At 40.0% G+C, this 24,824-nt stretch overlaps 1 long non-coding RNA gene across 2 annotated transcripts; it reads left to right on the plus strand.

Annotated features, from left to right (window-relative positions):
- The first annotated feature begins 15,418 nt into the window (after positions 1-15,418).
- LOC139836145 (uncharacterized) lies at positions 15,419-21,397 on the plus strand. Of its 2 annotated transcripts, XR_011752510.1 has the most exons (5): positions 15,419-16,060; positions 16,443-16,496; positions 17,006-18,941; positions 20,475-20,528; positions 21,038-21,397. It is a non-coding gene; the product is annotated as an uncharacterized lncRNA (long non-coding RNA). The 2 variants fall into 2 exon arrangements; XR_011752511.1 differs by lacking the exons at positions 15,419-16,060; positions 16,443-16,496; positions 17,006-18,941 and adding an exon at positions 18,968-20,092 and having other exon boundaries at positions 21,038-21,313.
- The last annotated feature ends 3,427 nt before the right edge of the window (positions 21,398-24,824 follow it).

The following is a 24,824-nucleotide window of genomic DNA, read 5'->3' on the forward strand; positions in this document are numbered from 1 at the left end:
CACAAGATAAATAGCATGTTGGGTGAACAAATTACAGTCGGGCAATTGACAAATAGAGAGGGCATGACAATCCACATACATGATATGATAAATATAGTGAGATTTATTTGGGCATTACGACAAAGTACATAGACCGCTATCCAGCATGCATCTATGCCTAAAAAGTACACCTTCAGGTTATCATCCGAACCCCTTCCAGTATTAAGTTGCAAACAACAGACAATTGCATTAAGTATGGTGTGTAATGTAATCAATAACTACATCCTTGGACATAGCATCAATGTTTTATCCCTAGTGGCAACAGCACATCCACAACCTTAGAACTTTTTGTCACTGTCCCAGATTTAATGGAGGCATGAACCCACTATCGAGCATAAATACTCCCTCTTGGAGTTAAGAGCAAAAACTTGGCCAGAGCCTCTACTAATAATGGAGAGCATGCAAGATCATAAACAACACATAGGTAATAGATTGATAATCACCATAACATAGTATTCTCTATCCATCGGATCCCGACAAACACAACATATAGAATTACAGATAGATGATCTTGATCATGTTAGGCAGCTCACAAGATCCGACAATGAAGCACATGAGGAGAAGACAACCATCTAGCTACTGCTATGGACCCATAGTCCAGGGGTGAACTACTCACTCATCACTCCGGAGGTGACCATGGCGGTGAAGAGTCCTCCGGGAGATGATTCCCCTCTCCAGCAGGGTACCGGAGGCGATCTCCTGAATCCCCCGAGATGGGATTGGCGGCGGCGGCGTCTCTGGAAGGTTTTCCGTATCGTGGCTCTCGGTACTGGGGGTTTCGCGACGGAGGCTTTAAGTAGGCGGAAGGGCAACGCAGGGGGCCACACGAGGGCCCCACACGCTAGGCCGGCGCGGCCAGGGCTTGGGCCGCGCCGCCCTATTGTGTCGGCGCCTCGTGGCCCCACTTCCTTTCCCTCTCGGTCTTCTGGAAGCTTCGTGTAAAAATAGGCCCCTGGGCGTTGATTTCGTCCAATTCCGAGAATATTTCCTTACTAGGATTTCTGAAACCAAAAACAGCAGAAAACAGCAACTGGCTCTTCGGCATCTTGTTAATAGGTTAGTGCCGGAAAATGCATAAATACGACATATAATGTGTATAAAACATGTAGATATCATCAATAATGTAGCATGGAACATAAGAAATTATCGATACGTCAGAGACGTATCAACATCCCCAAGCTTAGTTCCTGCTCGTCCCGAGCAGGTAAACGATAACAAAGATAATTTCTGGAGTGACATGCCATCATAACCTTGATCATACTATTGTAAGCATATGTAATGAATGCAGCGATCAAAACAATGGTAATGACATGAGTAAACAAATGAATCATAAAGCAAAGACTTTTCATGAATAGTACTTCAAGACAAGCATCAATAAGTCTTGCATAAGAGTTAACTCATAGAGCAATAAATCAAAGTAAAGGTATTGAAGCAACACAAAGGAAGATTAAGTTTTAGCGGTTGTTTTCAACTTATAACATGTATATCTCATGGATAGTGTCAATGTAAAGTAATATAACAAGTGCAATATGCAAGTATGTAGGAATCAATGCACAGTTCACACAAGTGTTTGCTTCTTGAGGTGGAGAGAGATAGGTGAACTGACTCAACATAAAAGTAAAAGAAAGGTCCTTCAAAGAGGAAAGCATAGATTGCTATATTTGTGCTAGAGCTTTGGTTTTGAAAACATGAAACAATTTTGTCAACGGTAGTAATAAAGCATATGTATCATGTAAATTATGTCTTACAAGTTGCAAGCCTCATGCATAGTGTACTAATAGTGCTCGCACCTTGTCCTAATTAGCTTGGGTTAACACTGATCATCATTGCATAACATATGTTTCAACCAAGTGTCACAAAGGGGTACCTCTATGCCGCCTGTACAAGGGTCTAAGGAGAAAGTTCGCATTGGATTTCTCGCTTTTGATCATTCTTCAACTTAGACACCCATACCGGGACAACATAGACAATAGATAATGGACTCCTCTTTTAATGCTTAAGCATTCAACAACAGTTAATATTCTCATAAGAGATTGAGGTTTTATGTCCAAACTGAAACTTCCACCATGATTCATGGCTTTAGTTAGCGGCCCAATGTTCTTCTCTAACAGTATGCATACTCAAACCATTTGATTGTGAAAACCGCCCTTACTTCAGACAAGACGAACATGCATAGCAACTCACATGATATTCAACAAAGAGTTGATGGCGTCCCCAGGAACATGGTTATCGCACAACAAACAACTTAATAAGAGATAAAGTGCATAAGTACATATTCAATACCACAATAGTTTTTAAGGCTATTTTGTCCCATGAGCTATATATTGCAAAGGCGAATGATGGAAATTTAAAGGTAGCACTCAAGCAATTTACTTTGGAATGGCGGAGAAATACCATGTAGTAGGTAGGTATGGTGGACACAAATGGCATAGTGGTTGGCTCAAGGATTTTGGATGCATGAGAAGTATTCCCTCTCGATACAAGGTTTAGGCTAGCAAGGTTTATTTGAAACAAACACAAGGATGAACCGGTGCAGCAAAACTCACATAAAAGACATATCGTAAACATTATAAGACTCTACACCGTCTTCCTTGTTGTTCAAAACTCAATACTAGAAATTATCTAGACTTTAGAGAGACCAAATATGCAAACCAAATTTTAGCAAGCTCTATGTATTTCTTCATTAATGGGTGCAAAGTATATGATGCAAGAGCTTAAACATGAGCACAACAATTGCCAAGTATCAAATTATTCAAGACATTTTAGAATTACTACATGTAGCATTTCCCGATTCCAACCATATAACAATTTAACGAAGAAGATTCAACCTTCGCCATGAATACTATGAGTAAAGCCTAAGGACATATTTGTCCATATGCAACAGCGGAGCGTGTCTCTCTCCCACACAATGAATGCTAGGATCCATTTGATTCAAACAAAAACAAAAACAAAAACAAACAGACGCTCCAAGCAAAGCACATAAGATGTGACTGAATAAAAATATAGTTTCAGGGGAGGAACCTGATGATGTTGTCGATGAAGAAGGGGATGCCTTGGGCATCCCCAAGCTTAGACGCTTGAGTCTTCTTAAAATATGCAGGGGTGAACCACCGGGGCATCCCCAAGGTTAGAGCTTTCACTCCTCTTGATCATAGTATATCATACTCCTCTCTTGACCCTTGAAAACTTCCTTCACACCAAACTTCAAGCAAACTCATTAGAGGGTTAGTGCACAATAAAAAAATCCACATGTTCAGAGGTGACACAATCATTCTTAACACTTCTGGACATTGCACAAAGCTACTGGACATTAATGGATCAAAGAAATTCATCCAACATAGCAAAAGAGGCAATGCGAAATAAAAGGCAGAATCTGTCAAAAACAGAACAGTCCGTAAAGACGAACCTGGAAGGGACACTTAACTTGCTCAAACGGAAAAACTCAAAACTAATGAAAGTTGCGTACATGTCTGAGGATCACGCACGTAAATTTGCAGATTTTTTGATTTTTTTACAGAGACTTCTGCGCGAATTCGTGACAGACAGCAATGCTGTTTCTGTGCAGCAATCCAAATCTAGCATCAACTTTACCATAGAGACTTTACTTGGCACAAAAACATGATAAGGAGAGGTTGCTACAGTAGTAAACAACTTCCAAGACTCAAATATAAAATAAAAATACTGTAGTAAAAACATGGGTTGTCTCCCATAAGCGCTTTTCTTTAACGCCTTTCAGCTAGGCGCAGAAAGTGTAAATCAAGTATTATCAAGAGATGAAGCATCGACATCATAATTTGTTCTAATAATAGAATCATAAGGTAACTTCATTCTTTTTCTAGGGAAGTGTTCCATACCTTTCTTGAGAGGAAATTGATATTTAATATTACCTTCCTTCATATCAATAGTAGCACCAACGGTTCGAAGAAAAGGTCTTCCTAATATAATGGGGCAAGATGCATTGCATTCAATATCCAAGACAACGAAATCAACGGGGACAAGGTTATTGTTAACCATAATGCGAACATTATCAACTCTCCCCAAAGGTTTCTTTTTAGCATTATCAGCGAGATTAACATCCAAATAACAATTTTTCAATGGTGGCAAGTCAAACATATCATAGACTTTCTTAGGCATAACAGAAATACTTGCACCAAGATCACATAAAGCATTACAATCAAAATCATTGACCCTTATCTTAATGATGGGCTCCCAACCATCTTCTAACTTCCTAGGAATAGAAGTTTCAAGTTTTAGTTTCTCTTCTCTAGCTTTCATGAGAGCATTTGTAGTATGTTTTGTAAAGGCCAAATTTATAGCACTAGCGTTGGGACTCTTAGCAAGTTTTTGTAAGAACTTTATAACTTCAGAGATGTGGCAATCATCAAAATCCAAACCATTATGATCTACAGCAATGGGATCATCACCCCCAATGTTGGAAAAAAATTCAGCAGTTTTATCACAAGCAGTTTCAGCAGTTTTAGCAATTTCAGGCAGTTTTGTACGCTTTGCACTAGGAGTAGAAACATTGCCAACACCAATTATTTTACCATTGATAGTAGAAGGTGTAGCAACATGTGAATCATTATCATTACTAGTGGTGGTAATAGTCCAAACTTTAGCTATATTATTCTCTTTAGCTAGTTTTTCATTTTCTTCTATATCCCACCTAGCACGCAATTCAACCATTAATCTTATATTCTCATTAATTCTAACTTGGATGGCATTTGCTGTAGTAGTAATCTTATTATCAATGTCCTTATTAGACATAACTTTCAATTTTAAAAGATCAACATCAGAGGCAAGTCTATCAACCTTAGAAGCAAGAATATCAATTTTATCAAGCTTTTCCTCAACAGATTTGTTAAAAGCAGTTTGTGTACTAATAAATTCTTTAAGCATGGCTTCAAGACCAGGGGGTACACTCCTATTATTGTTGTAAGAATTCCCATAAGAATTACCATAACCATTACCATTAGCAGAAGGATATGGCCTATAGTTATTACCAGAATTGTTCCTATAAGCATTGTTGTTGAAATTATTATTTTTAATGAAATTCACATCAACATTTTCTTCTTGAGCAACCAATGAAGCTAAAGGAACATTATTAGGATCAACATTAGATCTACCATTCACAAGCATAGACATAATCACATCAATCTTATCACTCAAGGAGGAGGTTTCTTCGATAGAATTTACCTTCTTACCTTGTGGAGCCCTTTCAGTGTGCCATTCAGAGTAATTTATCATCATATCATCAAGAAGCTTTGTAGCCGCCCCCAAAGTGATGGACATAAAGGTACCTCCAGTAGCTGAATCCAATAGGTTCCGTGAAGAAAAATTTAGTCCTGCATAGAAGGTTTGGATGATCATCCAAGTAGTCAGTCCATGGGTTGGGCAATTCTTTACCAAAGATTTCATTCTCTCCCATGCTTGAGAAACATGTTCATTATCTAATTGTTTAAAATTCATTATGCTACTTCTCAAAGATATAATTTTAGCGGGAGGATAATATCTACCAATAAAAGCATCCTTACATTTAGTCCATGAATCAATACTATTCTTAGGCAAAGATAGCAACCAATCTTTAGCTCTTCCTCTTAATGAGAAAGGAAACAATTTCAACTTTATAATATCACCATCTACATCTTTATACTTTTGCATTTCACACAATTCAACAAAATTATTAAGATGGGCAGCAGCATCATCAGAACTAACACCAGAAAATTGCTCTCTCATAAGAAGATTCAGTAAAGCAGGTTTAATTTCAAAGAATTCTGCTGTAGTAGCAGGTGGAGCAATAGGTGTGCATAGGAAATCATTATTATTTGTGGTTGTGAAGTCACACAACTTAGTATTTTCAGGGGTATTCATTTTAGCAATAGTAAATAAAGCAAACTAGATAAAGTAAATGCAAGTAACTAATTTTTTTGTGTTTTTGATATAGAGAGCAAGACAGTAAATAAAGTAAAGCTAGCAACTAATTTTTTTGTGTTTTGTTTAGGTGCAGCAAACAAAGTAGCAAATAAAATAAAGCAAGACAAAAACAAAGTAAAGAGATTGGATTGTGGAGACTCCCCTTGCAGCGTGTCTTGATCTCCCCGGCAACGGCGCCAGAAAAAATGCTGCTGGCGTGTAGTTGACGTGGGAGTTAGAAATCTTTGTGGTGTAACTTTTCTTCGTTCCCCGGCAATGGCGCCAGAAAAAATGCTTGATGGCGTGTACAGCACACGTCCGTTGGGAACCCCAAGAGGAAGGTATGATGCGCACAGTAGCAAGTTTTCCCTCAGAAAGAAACCAAGGTTTATCGAACCAGGAGGAGCCAAGAAGCACGTTGAAGGTTGATGGCGGCGGGATGTAGTGCGGCGCAACACCAGGGATTCCGGTGCCAACGTGGAACCTGCACAACACAACCAAAGTACTTTGCCCCAACGAAACAGTGAGGTTGTCAATCTCACCGGCTTGCTGTAACAAAGGATTAGATGTATAGTGTGGATGATGATTGTTTGCAGAAAACAGTAAAACAAGTATTGCAGTAGATTGTATTCGATGTAAAAGAATAGGACCGGGGTCCACAGTTCACTAGAGGTGTCTCTCCCATAAGATAAATAGCATGTTGGGTGAACAAATTACAGTCGGGCAATTGACAAATAGAGAGGGCATGACAATGCACATACATGATATGATAAATATAGTGAGATTTAATTGGGCATTACGACAAAGTACATAGACCGCTATCCAGCATGCATCTATGCCTAAAAAGTCCACCTTCAAGTTATCATCCGAACCCCTTCCAGTATTAAGTTGCAAACAACAGACAATTGCATTAAGTATGGTGCGTAATGTAATCAATAACTACATCCTTGGACATAGCATCAATGTTTTATCCCTAGTGGCAACAGCACATCCACAACCTTAGAACTTTCTGTCCTTGTCCTGCATTTAATGGAGGCATGAACCCACTATCGAGTATAAATACTCCCTCTTGGAGTTAAGAGCAAAAACTTGGCCAGAGCCTCTACTAATAACGGAGAGCATGCAAGATCATAAACAACACATAGGTAATAGATTGATAATCACCATAACATAGTATTCTCTATCCATCGGATCCCGACAAACACAACATATAGAATTACAGATAGATGATCTTGATCTTGTTAGGGAGCTCACAAGATCCGACAATGAAGCACATGAGGAGAAGACAACCATCTAGCTACTGCTACGGACCCATAGTCCAGGGGTGAACTACTCACTCATCACTCCGGAGGCGACCATGGCGGTGAAGAGTCCTCCGGGAGATGATTCCCCTCTCCGGCAGGGTGCCGGAGGCGATCTCCTGAATCCCCCGAGATGGGATTGGCGGCGGCGGCGTCTCTGGAAGGTTTTCCGTATCGTGGCTCTCGGTACTGGGGGTTTCGCGACGGAGGCTTTAAGTAGGTGGAAGGGCAACGCAGGGGGCCACACGAGGGCCCCACACGCTAGGCCGGCGCGGCCAGGGCTTGGGCCGCGCCGCCCTATTGTGTCGGCGCCTCGTGGCCCCACTTCCTTTCCCTCTCGGTCTTCTGGAAGCTTCGTGTAAAAATAGGCCCCTGGGCGTTGATTTCGTCCAATTCCGAGAATATTTCCTTACTAGGATTTCTGAAACCAAAAACAGCAGAAAACAGCAACTGGCTCTTCGGCATCTTGTTAATAGGTTAGTGCCGGAAAATGCATAAATACGACATATAATGTGTATAAAACATGTAGATATCATCAATAATGTAGCATGGAACATAAGAAATTATCGATACGTCGGAGACGTATCAAATACTAAGCTCATTAGCTAACAAGAAAGAAAGATAATGAAATAATATATCTACATGTACTTCCCTCTTTCCTACTTAAGCCTCAAAGTATTGTTGCTATTGACCAATGCTAAGTTTGCCAAAACCAAATAGATTACTTGATTCTCCCAAAGTGATACCAATACTAACAACAAGATCAATCATATAACAGAAATTGCAAACTAAAATAAGGTGTGCAAAAAGAAAATGATAAAACTTCTCATTAATATTCCATAACGATAACTCACACCAAGGGATACATAGATAACCAACTAAAAGAGAGATACTTCCACACTGCAAACCATCTTATATGATAACTTCCCTACTCATGATATGACACTACTTGACAATAAAAAGGTAAGAGATAGTGATGATGTGATACCGCGGCACTCCCCCCAAGCTTGGAACAAACCAAGGGGGTGCCAATACCAATGATGAAAAACGACGTCTTGGTCTCAGGAATCCTGAAACTGGCAGCATAGCTTATGTGTTTAAACCTGTTTTCATACTCACGGTTTTGATTCTGAACATCATAAAGTTGCGCTTGGAGTTTGTTGGTAGTGTTGTGAAGCGAAAGGATATCGTCCCACAGCTTTGTAGTCTCCTTCTTGTGTTCATCAATAAGTTCGGACACAATTTTGTGGAAGATGTCCACTTCACGTTCAGCCATCTTCTTGTAGGTGAAGACCTCTTGTTCTAGTTTCTCCATCCTGTCCTCCAAACTTCCTTCTCCTTTAGGACCCCGGACATCTTCTATCTGCAACTCTCCATCTACGAGCAGCAATTCTTTGGGATGCTTCTTCAGCTCGTTCATGCACGGGTTGACGACGTTCTCAAAGAAACTGTCCTTCGGAGTTCCCGACGAAGACATGGTGGCTCTAGATCTGAAAACAATATCTGGCAGAAAACAGCTCGAAATAAAACACGACGAAAAGACGATATACGGACCTCGGGGGATCCGGGGGATTATATAACAAAAATTTCACGACAGAAGGAAAACACCAGGTCGAACCTGAGTGGGAGAAGGACTCCGAGGAGCCGTCCCCATATGGTGGCGCGGCCAGAGTGGGGCCCACGCCACCACGTGGGGACGCGCCCTCGTGCGTCTCCTCCACTCCGATTCGATCTCGTAATTTTTCATATTTTCTAAAAATAGCAAAAATATTGTTCGGAAAGTTAAACGCGAACTTTTTACTACCAAAACTGTTACCTATTCGAAGTTGAACTCTGCAGAACTATCAATTTGATCTTTGATGAAAGTTTCCAGAGTCACCACTCGAATAACATCAACATCTTCATTATAAGAATCTCCAGAAATATAATGTTTGAGTCTTTGTCCATTCACCACTTGTGTGGCATCATCTTTCAGCGAAGAAATTTTTATTGCCCCTGAACGATACACCTCCACAACGACATATGGTCCTTCCCATTTTGAGAGTAATTTTCCTGCAAAAAATCTGAGACGAGACCGATACAATAGGACTTTATCTCCAACATTAAATTCTCTTTTAATAATTGTTCTATCATGCCATTTCTTAACTTCTCCTTAAAAAGTCTAGCATTTTCATAAGCTTCACTTCTCCACTCATCTAAAGAACTCAATTGTAGCAACCTTTTCTTACCGGCAAGTTTAAGATCTTTATTAAGTTCTCTTACAGCCCAATAAGCTTTGTGCTCTAGTTCTAAAGGTAAATGACAAGCTTTTCCATAAACCATTTTATAAGGAGACATACCCATAGGATTTTTATAAGCAGTTCTATAAGCCCACAATGCTTCCTTCAACTTACTAGCCCAATTTTTCCTAGATTTATTAACAGTCTTTTGCAAGATAGATTTAATTTCTCTATTTGATAATTCTACTTGCCCACTAGTTTGAGGATGATAAGCTGAAGCAATTCTATGATTAATACCATATCTAGCAAGAGTTTTTCTAAAACCACCATGAATAAAATGAGAACCTCCATCAGTCATAAGATATCTAGGTACTCCAAACCTAGGAAAGATAACATCTAAAAGCATTTTTAAAGAGGTCTCACCATCAGCACTTTTTGTGGGTATGGCTTCCACCCATTAGTAACATAATCAACAGCAACAAGTATATGAGTGTTACCTTCTGAAGAAGGGAAAGGACCCATGAAGTCGAATCCCCAACAATCAAATCGTTCAATAACGAGAGTATAATTCATAGGCATTTCATTGCGTCTAGAGATATTACCAACTCTTTGACATTCATCACAAGATAAAATAAACTTTCTTGCATCTTTAAAGAGAGTTGGCCAATAAAATCCTGATTGTAGAACCTTTTGTGCGGTTCTATCTCCGGCGTGATGTCCTCCATAAACACTACCATGACACTTACTCAACATCTCTTGTTGTTCATATTCGGGGACACATCTTCGCATAATACCATCCACTCCTTCTTTATATAAGTGTGGGTCATCCCAAAAATAATGCCTCAAGTCATAAAAGAATTTCCTCCTTTGCTGAGCTGAAAAGGTTGGAGGCAAGTACTTGGAAACAATAAAGTTAGCATAATCAGCATACCATGGACTATCTCGCGAGCTCACCTTTATTGCAGCCAATTGTTCATTTGGAAAACTATCATTAACAGGAACAGGATCATAAGCAATATTTTCCAATCTAGACAAATTATCAGCAACAGGATTATCAGCACCTTTCCTATCTACAATATGTAAATCAAATTCTTGCAAAAGAAGCACCCATCTAATAAGCCTTGGCTTAGCATCTTTCTTTTCCATAAGGTACCTAATTGCAGCATGATCAGTATGAACTGTGACTTTTGAATCAACAATATAAGGTCTAAACTTGTCACAAGCAAAAACTACAGCTAATAACTCTTTTTCAGTTGTAGCATAATTTCTTTGAGCTGCATCAAGAGTCTTACTAGCATAATGAATAACATTCAATTTTTTATCTACTCGCTGTCCAAGAACAGTACCTACAGCAAAATCACTAGCATCACACATAATTTCAAAAGGTAAATTCCAATCAGGAGGTTCAACTACAGGAGCAGTTGTTAAGGCTTTCTTTAGAGTTTCAAAAGCTTCCTTACAATCATCATCAAAAACAAAAGGTACATCCTTTTGAAGAAGATTAGTAAGAGGCTTTGAAATTTTAGAGAAATCTTTAATAAATCTCCTATAAAAACCAGCATGACCAAGAATACTATGAATACCTTTAACATCCCTAGGATAGGGCATCTTCTCAATTGCTTCAACTTTAGCTCTATCAACTTCAATACCTCTCTCAGAAATTTTATGTCCCAATACAATTCCTTCATTAACCATAAAGTGGAATTTCTCCCAATTAAGAACAAGGTTAGTTTCTTCACACCTCTGCAAAACTTTATCAAGGTTTCGCAAACAATTATCAAAAGAATTCCCATAGACAGAAAAATCATCCATGAATACCTCTACAATCTTTTCACAAAAGCCATGGAAAATAGTAGACATGCATCTTTGAAAAGTATCAGGAGCATTACATAAACCAAAAGGCATACGCCTATAAGCATAAGTTCCATAGGGACAAGTGAAAGTGGTTTTCTCTTGATCTTTAGCTCTAACACCAATTTGTGAAAACCCAGAATAACCATGAAGAAAGCAGAAATGAGTATTTTTAGATAACCTTTCTAGCATTTGATCAATAAAAGGCAAAGGGTAATGATCTTTCTTAGTAACTTTATTAACCTTTCGAAAATCAATGCACATTCTATACCCTACAACAACTCTTTGAGGGATGAGCTCATCATTATCATTAGGCACAACAGTTATTCCTCCTTTCTTAGGGACACAATGCACATGACTAACCCATCTACTATCAGCAATAGGATATATAATACCAGCTTCAAGAAGTTTCAATACCTCATTCCTTACCACATCCTTCATCTTAGGAATTAGACGACGCTGATGTTCAACAACAGGCTTTGCATCATCTTCCATATTGATGGCATGTTGGCAAATAGAGGGAGAAATCCCCTTCAAGTCATCAAGAGTGTAGCCAATAGCTCCTCGGTGTTTCTTCAATATTTCCAATAATCTTTCTTCCTCAAAATCTGAAAGCTTAGCACTAATAATAACAGGATATGTTTTCTTATCATCAATATAAGCATACTTAAGATTATCAGGTAACGGTTTCAAATCAAAAACAGGATCTTCCTTTGGTGGTGGTGTTGTGCCTAGATCTTCGACCGGTAAGTCATGTTTAAGAATGGGTTGACGAAGGAAAATTTCATCAAGCTCATTCCTTTCTTCCCTAAAGACTTCACTCTCATGATCCTCCAAATATTGCTGCAAGGGATTACTAGGAGCAAGAGCAATAGATGCAAGCTGTTCAACTCTAAAATCATCATTAGGCAATTCAGCTTCATAAGGAACTTTGGCAAATTTAGAGAAATTAAACTCATAAGATTCACCAGCAAATTTATTCACAATTTTCTTTTTCTTGCAATCTATAATAGCTCCACAAGTATTTAGAAAAGGTCTACCAAATATGATAGGACAAGTCTTACTAGCAGCAGAACCAAGCACCAAAAAGTCAGCAGGATATTTAATCTTACCACATAGAACTTCCACATCTCGAACAATACCAATAGGAGAAATAGTTTCTCTATTAGCTAGCCGAATAACCACATCAATATCTTCAAGTTCACAAGAACCAATTTCATGCATGATTTCCTTGTAAAGCTCATAAGGAATGGCACTAGAACTTGCACCAATATCACATAAACCATAATAACAATGATCACAGATTCTAACAGAGAGCATAGGAACACTGGCTTTCCTAGATTTACTAGGATGTGAAACAATATTAGAAGCATCTTCACAGAAAATGATGTGACCATCTTCTACATTTTCAGTCACAAGGTCTTTAACTATTGCAACAGCAGGTTCAACATTTATTTGCTCCTCAGGTTCTATAGGTTTCTTTGCACTTTTGTTAACCACACTAGTTATAACAAAATACTCTTTCATTTTAGCAGGAAAAGGAATTTTTTTTCAATGTAAGCTTCAGGAAGAATGTGATCAACAGTTTTAACTTCAATACATTTACCTATAGGTGAATCAGTTTTATCTTTGTAAGGTTCATGATACTTATTAAAACTCTTCCTAGGCAATTCAAAATGAGAGGCAAAAGCTTTATAAAAATTTGCATCAACTTGAGAGTCAAGACCATAAGTAGCACTCATATTTAGAAATTTATCTGTATCCATAATAGTTTCAATGCATTCATAATCATAATTTATACCTGACTCTCTACCTTTGTCGTTCTCCCATCCTTCAGTATTCTCTTGAATCCGATCAGGAAGGTCCCATTTAAACTCTTCTTTGTTGCACGTGAATGATCCAGAACAATAGTATCCAGCAAGGTTTTATCTTGAAAAGAAAGTCTTGCATAGAAATTATCAATGATGATATTACCAGGAAGCTCATGAATGGGGCATTTGATCATTAAAGACTTCAATCTCCCCCATGCTTGGGCAATACTCTCTCCATCATGAGGCCAGAAATTATATATGCGGTTTCGGTCTTTGTGAATTTCACTTGGAGGATAGAATTTAGAATAAAATAGAGGCATAATATCCTTCCAATCAAGAGAATGCACATTCTTCAGCAGTTTATACCAATGCGCCGCTTTACCAGACAGCGACATACAGAATAGTTTCTTCCTAAATTCATCCATAGAAATACCTGCACACTTGAATAACCCGCATAATTCATGTAAAAACAGTAAATGATCTCCAGCATGGATAGTTCCATCCCCTTCATAGCGGTTATCCACAACACGTTCAATAATTTTCATAGGTATTTTATATGGAATCACTTTCTCACCTGGCGCCTCATCCACTACCATTGCAGTAGTAGTAGATTTTCCAAATAGGAATTCAAGAGAAGATCTCTCCATAATGAATTATAGCAGCAGGCAGAAATAAAAACAGCACGTACAGTAAAAGTTTTCCTTACCAATTCCACTTGCCAATAGCGCTTCACTCCCCGGCAACGGCGCCAGAAAATAGTCTTGATGACCCACAAGTATAGGGGGTGTATCGTAGTACTTTCGATAAATAAGAGTGTCGAACCCAACGAGGAGCAGAAGGTGTTGACAAGCAGTTTCGATGAAGGATTCACTGTAACTGCTCACAGACAAGTTTTCAGGAGGTTTTGATATAGCAGATAAATAAAATACAAATAAGTAAAATGCGAGAATAATAATTTCAGCAAGTGGCCCAATCCTTTTTAGCACAAAGGACAAGCCGGTTTGTTTACTTATGATGACCAAACGTTCTTGAGGACACACGGGAATTTAGTCTAGTGCTTTCACTTCATATAGTTGATTAATCTTCATTGTTTTGATAAGTGTTGTGTGGGTGAACCTATGCTAATGCACCGCCCTTCCTAGGACTAATACATACTTGTGATTAAACCCCTTGCAAGCATCCAAAAATACAAGAAAGTAATTAAGATAAATCTAACCACAGCCTTAAACTCTGAGATCCTGCTATCCCTCATGCATCGATATACCAACGGAGGTTTAGGTTGCTGTCACTCCGGCAACCCCACAATTAGCAAACGAATACAAGATGCATTCCCCTAGGCCCATAAAGTTGAAGTATCATGTAGTCGACGTTCACATGACACCACTAGAAGAATAACACCACAACTTAAATATCAAACCATTAAATATTACTCAATATAGTTCACTACTAACATTTAGACTTCACCCATGTCCTCAAGAACTAAACGAACTACTCACAAGACATCATATGGAACATGATCAGAGGTGATATGATGATGGATAACAATCTGAACATAAATCTTGATTCAAGGGTTTCACTCAATAGCATCAATAACAAGGAGTAATTAACACCGGGAGAGTTTCCCCTATGAAATACTCAAGATTCAACCCTAGATGTTACAGCGGAGATAAGGTGCAGCGGTGGAGATGAAGGTGTCGGTGGTGGAGATGATGATGATGATGATCCCAATGAAGTCCAGCTCGATGACGGTGACGATGGCGACGATTTCCCCCCTTCGGGAGGGAATTTCCCCGGCAGATTTCTTCCTGCCGGAGAGCTCTTTTCTCTCTGGTGTTTTCCGCCTCGAGGAGGCGGCGGTGTCTATCCTCGATGTCCCCCCGCACCTTAAGGTTTCTGGGAGATGAAGTACGCGAAAGGGCGATGGCCGAGGGGGTCGTGGGCCCCCTCCCCACGTGGCGGCGCGCCGGCCTTGGTGGCCGCGCCAGCCTATGGGGAGGGCCCATGGCGGCCCTCCTCGGCCTCCCCTTCTGGCTGGCTCCGTCATTTGGAAAAATAGGAGCTTCGGTATATTTTCCGTCAATTGTTGATCTTCAGAAATATTGTATCCTGATGGTGCTTTTTCCAGCAGAATCCTGACTCCGGTGAGTAATTCTCCAATAATCATGAAACATGCAAAATAGGTGAAATAACATAAGTATCATCTCTAAATATGAAATATATCAATGAATACCAGTAAATTATGATATAAAATAGTGATGCAAAATGGACGTATCACGGAGCAAACGTCATGTTCTATGGCACTACTCACGGAGAGTGAATTTGGGTCCTAAAGGGGAAACATGGAAAGATAGTCTACAAGCAATGGAGTCGAGATGGATATATGGTTTTCTTTTCTGTTCCAGTTTTTGCAAGTCGTCAGTGAGAGTGAGAGTCAGTGAATTCGAGGGCGAATTCTTTTGAACGGGTGGAGAATGTAATACCCCGGATATTCCTAAATGTTAATTTTGACCTCCATCCTTATAGTTGACCGAAATTTGACTTTTTGAACCATAAGCTGTATGGAAAATCCAAGATCAGGGTTGGTTTTGTCTCATCGAGTTGATCGAAACGAGTATAAATTTCCGCTAAATAGAATTTAAATGAATATCTAGGGCTTCGTTAAATAATGTCCATTGGATAAATTCTGGAATTTAAAGAATATAAACTTGAACTCTGTACTGGGTTGAATAAATAAAGGGAAAAACTATAAAAAGATACCGATGGACTTGGCCCTGTCCTCACCCTAAACAAAACACTCCCCAACACCCAGACGCCGCCGCCACAGTCCGCCTAGGGTTCGTCCGTGGTCTGCCGCCGGTTGCTGCTGCAGTGCGGGCATCCTGATCGCCGTCGCGTGCATCCGTTCGGCCCCGTCCGTTGCTGCCAGGTATGTAGATCCTCCCTCCGGTAACGTATACACGTTGGTTCGATTTGTAGTCTGGCCCGCCTCAGCTAAATCTCTCGGTATGAGATCCTTGCAATTAGTCACATCGGCTAGCTTCCCCTCATTCCAATCAGTAGTCAATACTAGTACTAGTAGGTGCATAAATTATCTGAACTGGATTGTTTGGCCAGTACGTATTAGTACTTGTTTTGCTGTAACCACACAGGATTCAATTGATCAGTTTCAGAGCTCCCTCCCAATAATTAGCACAGATGGTTTCAGTATTTTCGATTCCAGCTCCAGGACAGAATTAGTAATAAGACAACGAGCTATAGATTAGACCGTTCCATTTAGAACAGTTTCTGAACCTGATTTTAAATCACAGGTTTTGGAGATCCGGGTATCAGAAGTAGTTCTTCGGTTGAACATCAAATCTGAGGCAAGTGCATGATGAGCCCCTATTTTATTTGATTTGGCCACTGTGTTTGCTTGGATGCTATTCGATATTTTTTCTGATTTGATAACCTATTCAACTTGGTGTTATTTTGTGTTCGGTTATGTGATTCTATCGATATACAAGACTCGACTGTTATATTTAACTCCGAAAGCCAGGACGGTGAGGACGTCACACATGTCCAATCCGATAATTGGCGGTGGTTTAAGGCATTGTGTGAATAATCCGGTGGGCTTGAGCTAGGTCGGTAAGGACGCCACATGTGTTCAATCCGATGTCGTCGGTGGTTTAAAGCATCATGTGGATAATCCGGGACGCTCACTAGAGAAAACTAGACGCGGTCATTATAAAGAAGTATAAAGTCTTGTTGTTTCCGGTCCAAGAGTGTGGTTGTTCTTGCTGGATGGTCATTGGTTCTTGAGGCTCTAAGTTGTACTTGCTGAGTATATCGTACTCACTCTTGTTTTTTCTTTGTTGTTTTATTTGGATTTCAGGTGCTCCTCATAACGGCATGCATGGGAGGGATTAGCGACAAACACTTGGATGCACACATCTGCACTACATATATTAGATATTCATACTAAATAAAACCTGGATTATCCTTAGTCACTTAGCAATAGTTTTGGAGACCCTTACATGATCACGTACGTGAGCCTTTGGCCGTTCTAGCCCAAAATGCTTGTGGAGTCGTTATACACTATATATTTTGAATGGATGTTATTTTAAGTTGACTATACTAGTTATATATTATCTTGTGTTATCGTTGTCATGTTTATCTCGATAAACAAAGAAGGTGTTGCCGAAAGTTAGAGTTTTTCATCAAAACGAATGTAACTAGATTTGTGTAGTAGCACTCCAGATAGTTTCGAAATCTGGGGTGTTACAGTTGGTATCAGAGCCTAGGTTTTGATCTCTGAAATAGGTTGTGAATAAATTTTTATAGTAAAATTTTGCTTTAGGGTACCAAAATAATTAAAATTTGACTAATTTGCTTTTGAAAAAAAAAATGACACACTCGTGCACAGTAGGATGGGGTTCATGGGGCATGCATCTCATTTACGTTTCCGCGGATTTCTTTTCACTTGTTAATCCTATCCTTTAGAGTAAGGATGCAGATGAGTTGATGTTTTTGATTTTTTTTTCTTTGCTGGTTACTGGTAATGTGTTGCATAGTTATGCCGCCGAGACGTAGAGGTCGGGCTCGAGGCCGTGCTGGCCGCAATGGCCGTGCAGAGGAGCATAGTCATCGAGAAGATGAGGAAGTGAGCCAATCTGGTAATAGTGATGGACAAGGTGCTTCAAACATGACGCTCACCAAGTGGCTGGATATGAAGTTGGAAAAATTTGATGGATCAGGAACACCGATGGATGCGGCAAGCTGGCTTCGCACAATGGAGAAATACATGGATGCATCGTTAATGACTCTAGAGGATAGAGTTGTCTATGTGGCGTTCCAGTTGAAAGGTCTTGCTGATGATTGGTGGGAAGGAGTTCGTGCAGCATGGTCACCGGCGCATGGACAGCTTACTTGGGATGTTTTCGTTAAGCAGTTCACTAGAAAGTATTACCCAACTTCATTCAAGGAGAAGATGGATGTTGCCTTGAGGAATATCAAGCAAGGCGACAAGACAGTAGATGAGTACGAGACGTAGTTTAGTAAGATTGTTCACTTTGTAGACCATATTAATCGTAATGAGTGTGAAAAATCCAGGAGATTCTTTGAAGGGCTTAATTCAGAATACCGACATGTCATGGGAGCGAATCGGCCAAATGATTATTTCACAGTGGTTGAGCAAGCTAGAGGGTTGGAGTTACAGTATCATCTCACTGAGGTAGAAGCAACTCGTACTAGCACTGGTAGTGATCGTAAGAGGAGCTACCTTGGCGAGAGGGGATCTACTCAGCAGTCAGATTTAAAGAAGTCCAAAATAGATCACGATTATCTGAAGTCATCTTTAGCACCGAACGCACGTACTGATCTCGGACCTGGTTTGGTGTGCTACAAGTGTGGAGAAAATCACCGTGCCGCTGAATGTGACTTTTCAGGGACTTGTGACTATTGTAGCAAGACCGAACACAGGAGTATTGTTTGTCGGCGAAACCCAAACTCAATCATTAATTGGAAGAAGGGTAACTCTTCCTCACGAGATTCTTTGGCAGCTAAATATGAAGCCGATCCAAGTAGGTTTTCTAATGCATCGGTCCAGATGATGTCAACGCCTCCTTTTGTTCAAACACAATACACTCCTTTACCCCCAGGCTACTATTGGTCCGCAACTCCCCTCCCTGCATCACATGTTCCACTAGCGTTACCTACTCCAAGACTAGTTCCTCAACAGCCACAACAATTCCCTGGGGGTTATTCTACTCCCATACCATCGGGCGATTACATGGCATCTAAGACTCCATCTCGCGCTGACGCGCCCTCAGGTACACCTTTTGGTTTATGCCCTTTGTTAGTTCTTCCGATTACAGTGCAGCTTATTACTTCATACCGCCTTTGTTTAAAAGGCAATGTATCACGGAAAAAAAAGGCTCGTCTCAGTTTCTTTGTAGGTTTGACCCTCTAAGTATATGCTTTAGATGTGCAATACGTGGAAAATTCCTCTACCATAATGATATGCTTTACCCGAACCTAGTTCGTGCCCCCAAACAATTTTTTTTTCTTGTCATGTGAGTGAGGGTGGCAGATTCCTGGGTTTCTGATTCACCTATTCACGTACGAAGGTAATAGTTTGAGTGCGTGATGGACTGGCCCCCATTCGACTACTCTTATTATTCTCTCTCGTTATGTTGGAGTGGTGAGTCAATGTGTGCCCATACGTTTAATTTAGTGGAGAGCTGGTGATATCCAGCCTAGACCATATATGGTACGATGCACCACCATTAGATGAGCTAATCATTGCCATGCATAGGAGATACCATAAGGATGAGCAAACGTCATGTTCTATGGCACTACTCACGGAGAGTGAATTTGGGTCCTAAAGGGGAAACATGGAAAGATAGTCTACAAGCAATGGAGTCGAGATGGATATATGGTTTTCTTTTCTGTTCCAGTTTTTGCAAGTCGTCAGTGAGAGTGAGAGTCAGTGAATTCGAGGGCGAATTCTTTTGAACGGGTGGAGAATGTAATACCCCGGATATTCCTAAATGTTAATTTTGACCTCCATCCTTATAGTTGACCGAAATTTGACTTTTTGAACCATAAGCTGTATGGAAAATCCAAGATCAGGGTTGGTTTTGTCTCATCGAGTTGATCGAAACGAGTATAAATTTCCGCTAAATAGAATTTAAATGAATATCTAGGGCTTCGTTAAATAATGTCCATTGGATAAATTCTGGAATTTAAAGAATATAAACTTGAACTCTGTACTGGGTTGAATAAATAAAGGGAAAAACTATAAAAAGATACCGATGGACTTGGCCCTGTCCTCACCCTAAACAAAACACTCCCCAACACCCAGACGCCGCCGCCACAGTCCGCCTAGGGTTCGTCCGTGGTCTGCCGCCGGTTGCTGCTGCAGTGCGGGCATCCTGATCGCCGTCGCGTGCATCCGTTCGGCCCCGTCCGTTGCTGCCAGGTATGTAGATCCTCCCTCCGGTAACGTATACACGTTGGTTCGATTTGTAGTCTGGCCCGCCTCAGCTAAATCTCTCGGTATGAGATCCTTGCAATTAGTCACATCGGCTAGCTTCCCCTCATTCCAATCAGTAGTCAATACTAGTACTAGTAGGTGCATAAATTATCTGAACTGGATTGTTTGGCCAGTACGTATTAGTACTTGTTTTGCTGTAACCACACAGGATTCAATTGATCAGTTTCAGAGCTCCCTCCCAATAATTAGCACAGATGGTTTCAGTATTTTCGATTCCAGCTCCAGGACAGAATTAGTAATAAGACAACGAGCTATAGATTAGACCGTTCCATTTAGAACAGTTTCTGAACCTGATTTTAAATCACAGGTTTTGGAGATCCGGGTATCAGAAGTAGTTCTTCGGTTGAACATCAAATCTGAGGCAAGTGCATGATGAGCCCCTATTTTATTTGATTTGGCCACTGTGTTTGCTTGGATGCTATTCGATATTTTTTCTGATTTGATAACCTATTCAACTTGGTGTTATTTTGTGTTCGGTTATGTGATTCTATCGATATACAAGACTCGACTGTTATATTTAACTCCGAAAGCCAGGACGGTGAGGACGTCACACATGTCCAATCCGATAATTGGCGGTGGTTTAAGGCATTGTGTGAATAATCCGGTGGGCTTGAGCTAGGTCGGTAAGGACGCCACATGTGTTCAATCCGATGTCGTCGGTGGTTTAAAGCATCATGTGGATAATCCGGGACGCTCACTAGAGAAAACTAGACGCGGTCATTATAAAGAAGTATAAAGTCTTGTTGTTTCCGGTCCAAGAGTGTGGTTGTTCTTGCTGGATGGTCATTGGTTCTTGAGGCTCTAAGTTGTACTTGCTGAGTATATCGTACTCACTCTTGTTTTTTCTTTGTTGTTTTATTTGGATTTCAGGTGCTCCTCATAACGGCATGCATGGGAGGGATTAGCGACAAACACTTGGATGCACACATCTGCACTACATATATTAGATATTCATACTAAATAAAACCTGGATTATCCTTAGTCACTTAGCAATAGTTTTGGAGACCCTCACATGATCACGATACGTGAGCCTTTGGCCGTTCTAGCCCAAAATGCTTGTGGAGTCGTTATACACTATATATTTTGAATGGATGTTATTTTAAGTTGACTATACTAGTTATATATTATCTTGTGTTATCGTTGTCATGTTTATCTCGATAAACAAAGAAGGTGTTGCCGAAAGTTAGAGTTTTTCATCAAAACGAATGTAACTAGATTTGTGTAGTAGCACTCGAGATAGTTTCGAAATCTGGGGTGTTACACAATGATCAAGTTTTGTAAGTGCAAGAAATTAAATGTGCCATCAAGTTCGTGACAGCTGTACTGACTAATTTTCTCATACCAAAATTTAATTTGGAAGATAAATAAACGTATGATGAATTTACTTGGAATAGCAATAATGCTAGTAGGTAGATATGGTGGACACAATTGGCAAACTTTGGTTTTTGGTAGTTGGATGCACGATTAGAGCTCATACTCAGTACATGCGAAGGCTAGCAAAAGACTGGGAGCGACCAACTAAGAGAGCAATAATGGCCATAATCATGCATAGCGACAAAACATTATCAATCAAAGCATAAAGTAATATTACAAGTCAAAAACTAAATGATCATAGAGGCTTTAGTTGACTAGTAATAGTCATAACATGGTATAAGTATGTGCCAAGTCAACCCACTAAAGTATCAAAGGAGAATACCACAATATTATGCTTTTACGATGGAAACAACACATGATTCTTTCAGTGACACATTATGCACTCTTAGTTATTTGAGACAAGTCATACTACACAACAATAAATACTAAGCATATGACAAGAACAACATCCATCATGACATCCCAAAGTCTATGCCACAGTCTAGATAAGCTTACTTTTGCATCACTATAAGCATGAAACATTTTACTCGTCCCAACACCAATCAACTTATTTGAAATAAATCTCAGAGATGAAAATCAATATGGACCAGAGAGCTAATCATACATAAATAAAGAATACTCATGAGCTCTGAACAAAATTAGAATCGAAAACCAAGTGCTAAATGCAGTACTAGAAAACTAGAACACTAGCAAAACAATAAGAGCGAAAATTAGAGCGTGCTATGCAATTAAAACAGAGCGTGTATTTCGCCAAAACAAATATGCTGGGATCCAGCCATATGCTACAGCAAACAAAACAAAACAAAACAGCAATAATATTATGAAAGTCATCAGTTCTCATAAAATATTTAATGCATTCATAATCATAATTTATACCTGACTTTCTTCCTTTGTCATTCTCCCATCCTTCAGTATTTTCCTGAATGCAGTCGAGAAGATCCCATTTAGCTTCTTATTTCATACGTGTAAATGATCCAGAACAAGAAGCATCCAATAAATCCTTATCATGAAGAGAAAGCCTTGCATAGAAGTTATTAATAACAATATTACTGGGGAGCTCATGAATGGGACATATGAGTATTAGTGACTTCAATCTCCCCCACGCTTGGGCAATACTCTCTCCATCTCGAGGCTAGAAATTATATATTTGATTCTGATCTTTATGAATCTCAGTAGGAGGATAGAATTTAGAATGAGAGGTACAATTTCCTCCCATCCAAAAGATCGGCCATTCTTCAGCATCTACCATTCCGCAGCTCTACCCTTTAGTGACAAAGAGAATAACTTCCTCTTAACTTAGTCCATTGAAATACCTACACACTTGAACAACTCGCATAATTCATGTATAAAGAGTAAATGATCACCAGGGTGGACAGTTCCATCTCCTAAATAGCAGTTATTCATAACACGTTCAACAATTTTCATAGGTATTTTGAAAGGATCCAACTGAGCAGACGGTGGTTCATCTACTACCGTAACAGTGGCAGTAGTACTCCCAAATAGGGAGTCAAATGAAGACTTCTCCATAATGAAATAAAGCAGCAGACAGGAATAAAAATAGCACTTACAGTAAAAGTTTCCTTTACCAATTCCACTCTTCAATAGCGCTTCACTACCCGGCAACGGCGCTAGAAAATAGTCTTGATGACCCACACGTATAGGGAGTGTATCATAGTACTTTCGTTAAATAAGAGTGTCGAACCCAACGAGGAGCAGAAGGTGTTGACAAGCAGTTTTGATCAAGGATTCACTGTAAATACTAGCAAACAGTTTTTCAGGAGTTTTTGATATTACAAATAAATAAAGTACAACTAAATAAAAGACAATAATAATAATTGCAGCGAGTGGTCCAATCCTTTCTAGAGCAAAGGACAAGCTGGTTGTTTTACTTATGTTGTCTAAATGTTCCTAAGGACACACGGGAATTTCGTCAAGTGCTCTCTCTTCACGCAGATGAATAATCTTTATCGGTTTGGTAAGTGGTGTGTGGGTGAGAACCTATGCTAATGCACTATCCCCACTTGGACTAATTCATACTTGTGATTATACCCCTTGCAAGAATCCGCAACTACAAGAAAGTAATTAAGATAAATCTAACCACAGCCTTAAACTTTGAGATCGTACACTCCCTCATGCATTGGTTTCCCAACAGGGGTTTAGGTTTCTGTCACTCCAGCAACCCCACAATTAGTAGCCAAATACACGATGCATTGTACTAGGCCCATAAAGGTGAAGTATCATGTAGTCGATGTTCACATGACACCACTAGAAGAATAGCACCACAACTTAAATATCAAACTATTAAATATTACTCAACATAATTCCACTACTAACATCTTAACTTCTCTCATGTCCTCAAGAACTAAATGAACTACTCACAATACATCATATGCATCATAATCAGAGGTGATATAATGATGAATAACAATTTGGACATAAATCGTAATCCAGTGGTTTCACTCAATAGCATCAACTACAAGGAGTAATTAACACAGGGAAAGTTTCCCCTATGAACTAGATAAGATCAAACCCAAGATACTACAGTGGGACAGAGTGGAGATGATGGTGCTGGTGATGCAGATGATGATGATGATCCCGATGAAGTCCAGCTCGATGACGGTGAAAATGGCGATGATTTCCCCTCTCCAGGAAGGAATTTTCCCGGCAGAATTCTGCATGTCGGAGAGCTTTTCTCTCTCTGTGGTTTTTCGCCCCGTCGCGGCAGCGGAATATTTCCGTGATGGTTCCCCCGTCTTAGGGTTCTCTGGGGATGAAATACGCGAAGGGACGCTGTTAGAGGTGGGCCAGGGCCACCACACCACGCCTAGGCGCGGCCAGGGGTGGTGTGGGCCTTTCCTGGCCCACCTCAGGCTCCCCTTTTGGCTTCCTCCGGCATCTGGCAAAATTGGAACTTCTGGGTATTTTCCGGGAATCGCTGATCTTCAGAAATATGGTATCTTGACTGTCCTTTTTCCAGCAGAATTCCAACTCCGGCAGTTAATTCTCCAATAATCATCAAACATGCAAAAATAGATAAAATAACATAAGTATCATCTCTAAATATAAAATATATCAGTGAATAACAGTAAATTATGATATAAAATAGTGATGCAATTTGGATGTATCATCAGCCATGCCACCACATCTGGCTCGCCCGCAACCGCCAACCATGACTCCTCACGGTCTCCCTCATGCTCGCTTGTGTTGCCGCTGGCTGAATGTCGTATCTTGCACCTCTGAAGCAGCAGCCATGGTGTTGCCACGCTCGCCATGCTCCATCGCC

Source organism: Lolium perenne, chromosome 2, assembly GCF_019359855.2.
Source record: "Lolium perenne isolate Kyuss_39 chromosome 2, Kyuss_2.0, whole genome shotgun sequence".
Classification (NCBI taxonomy): Eukaryota; Viridiplantae; Streptophyta; class Magnoliopsida; order Poales; family Poaceae; genus Lolium; species Lolium perenne.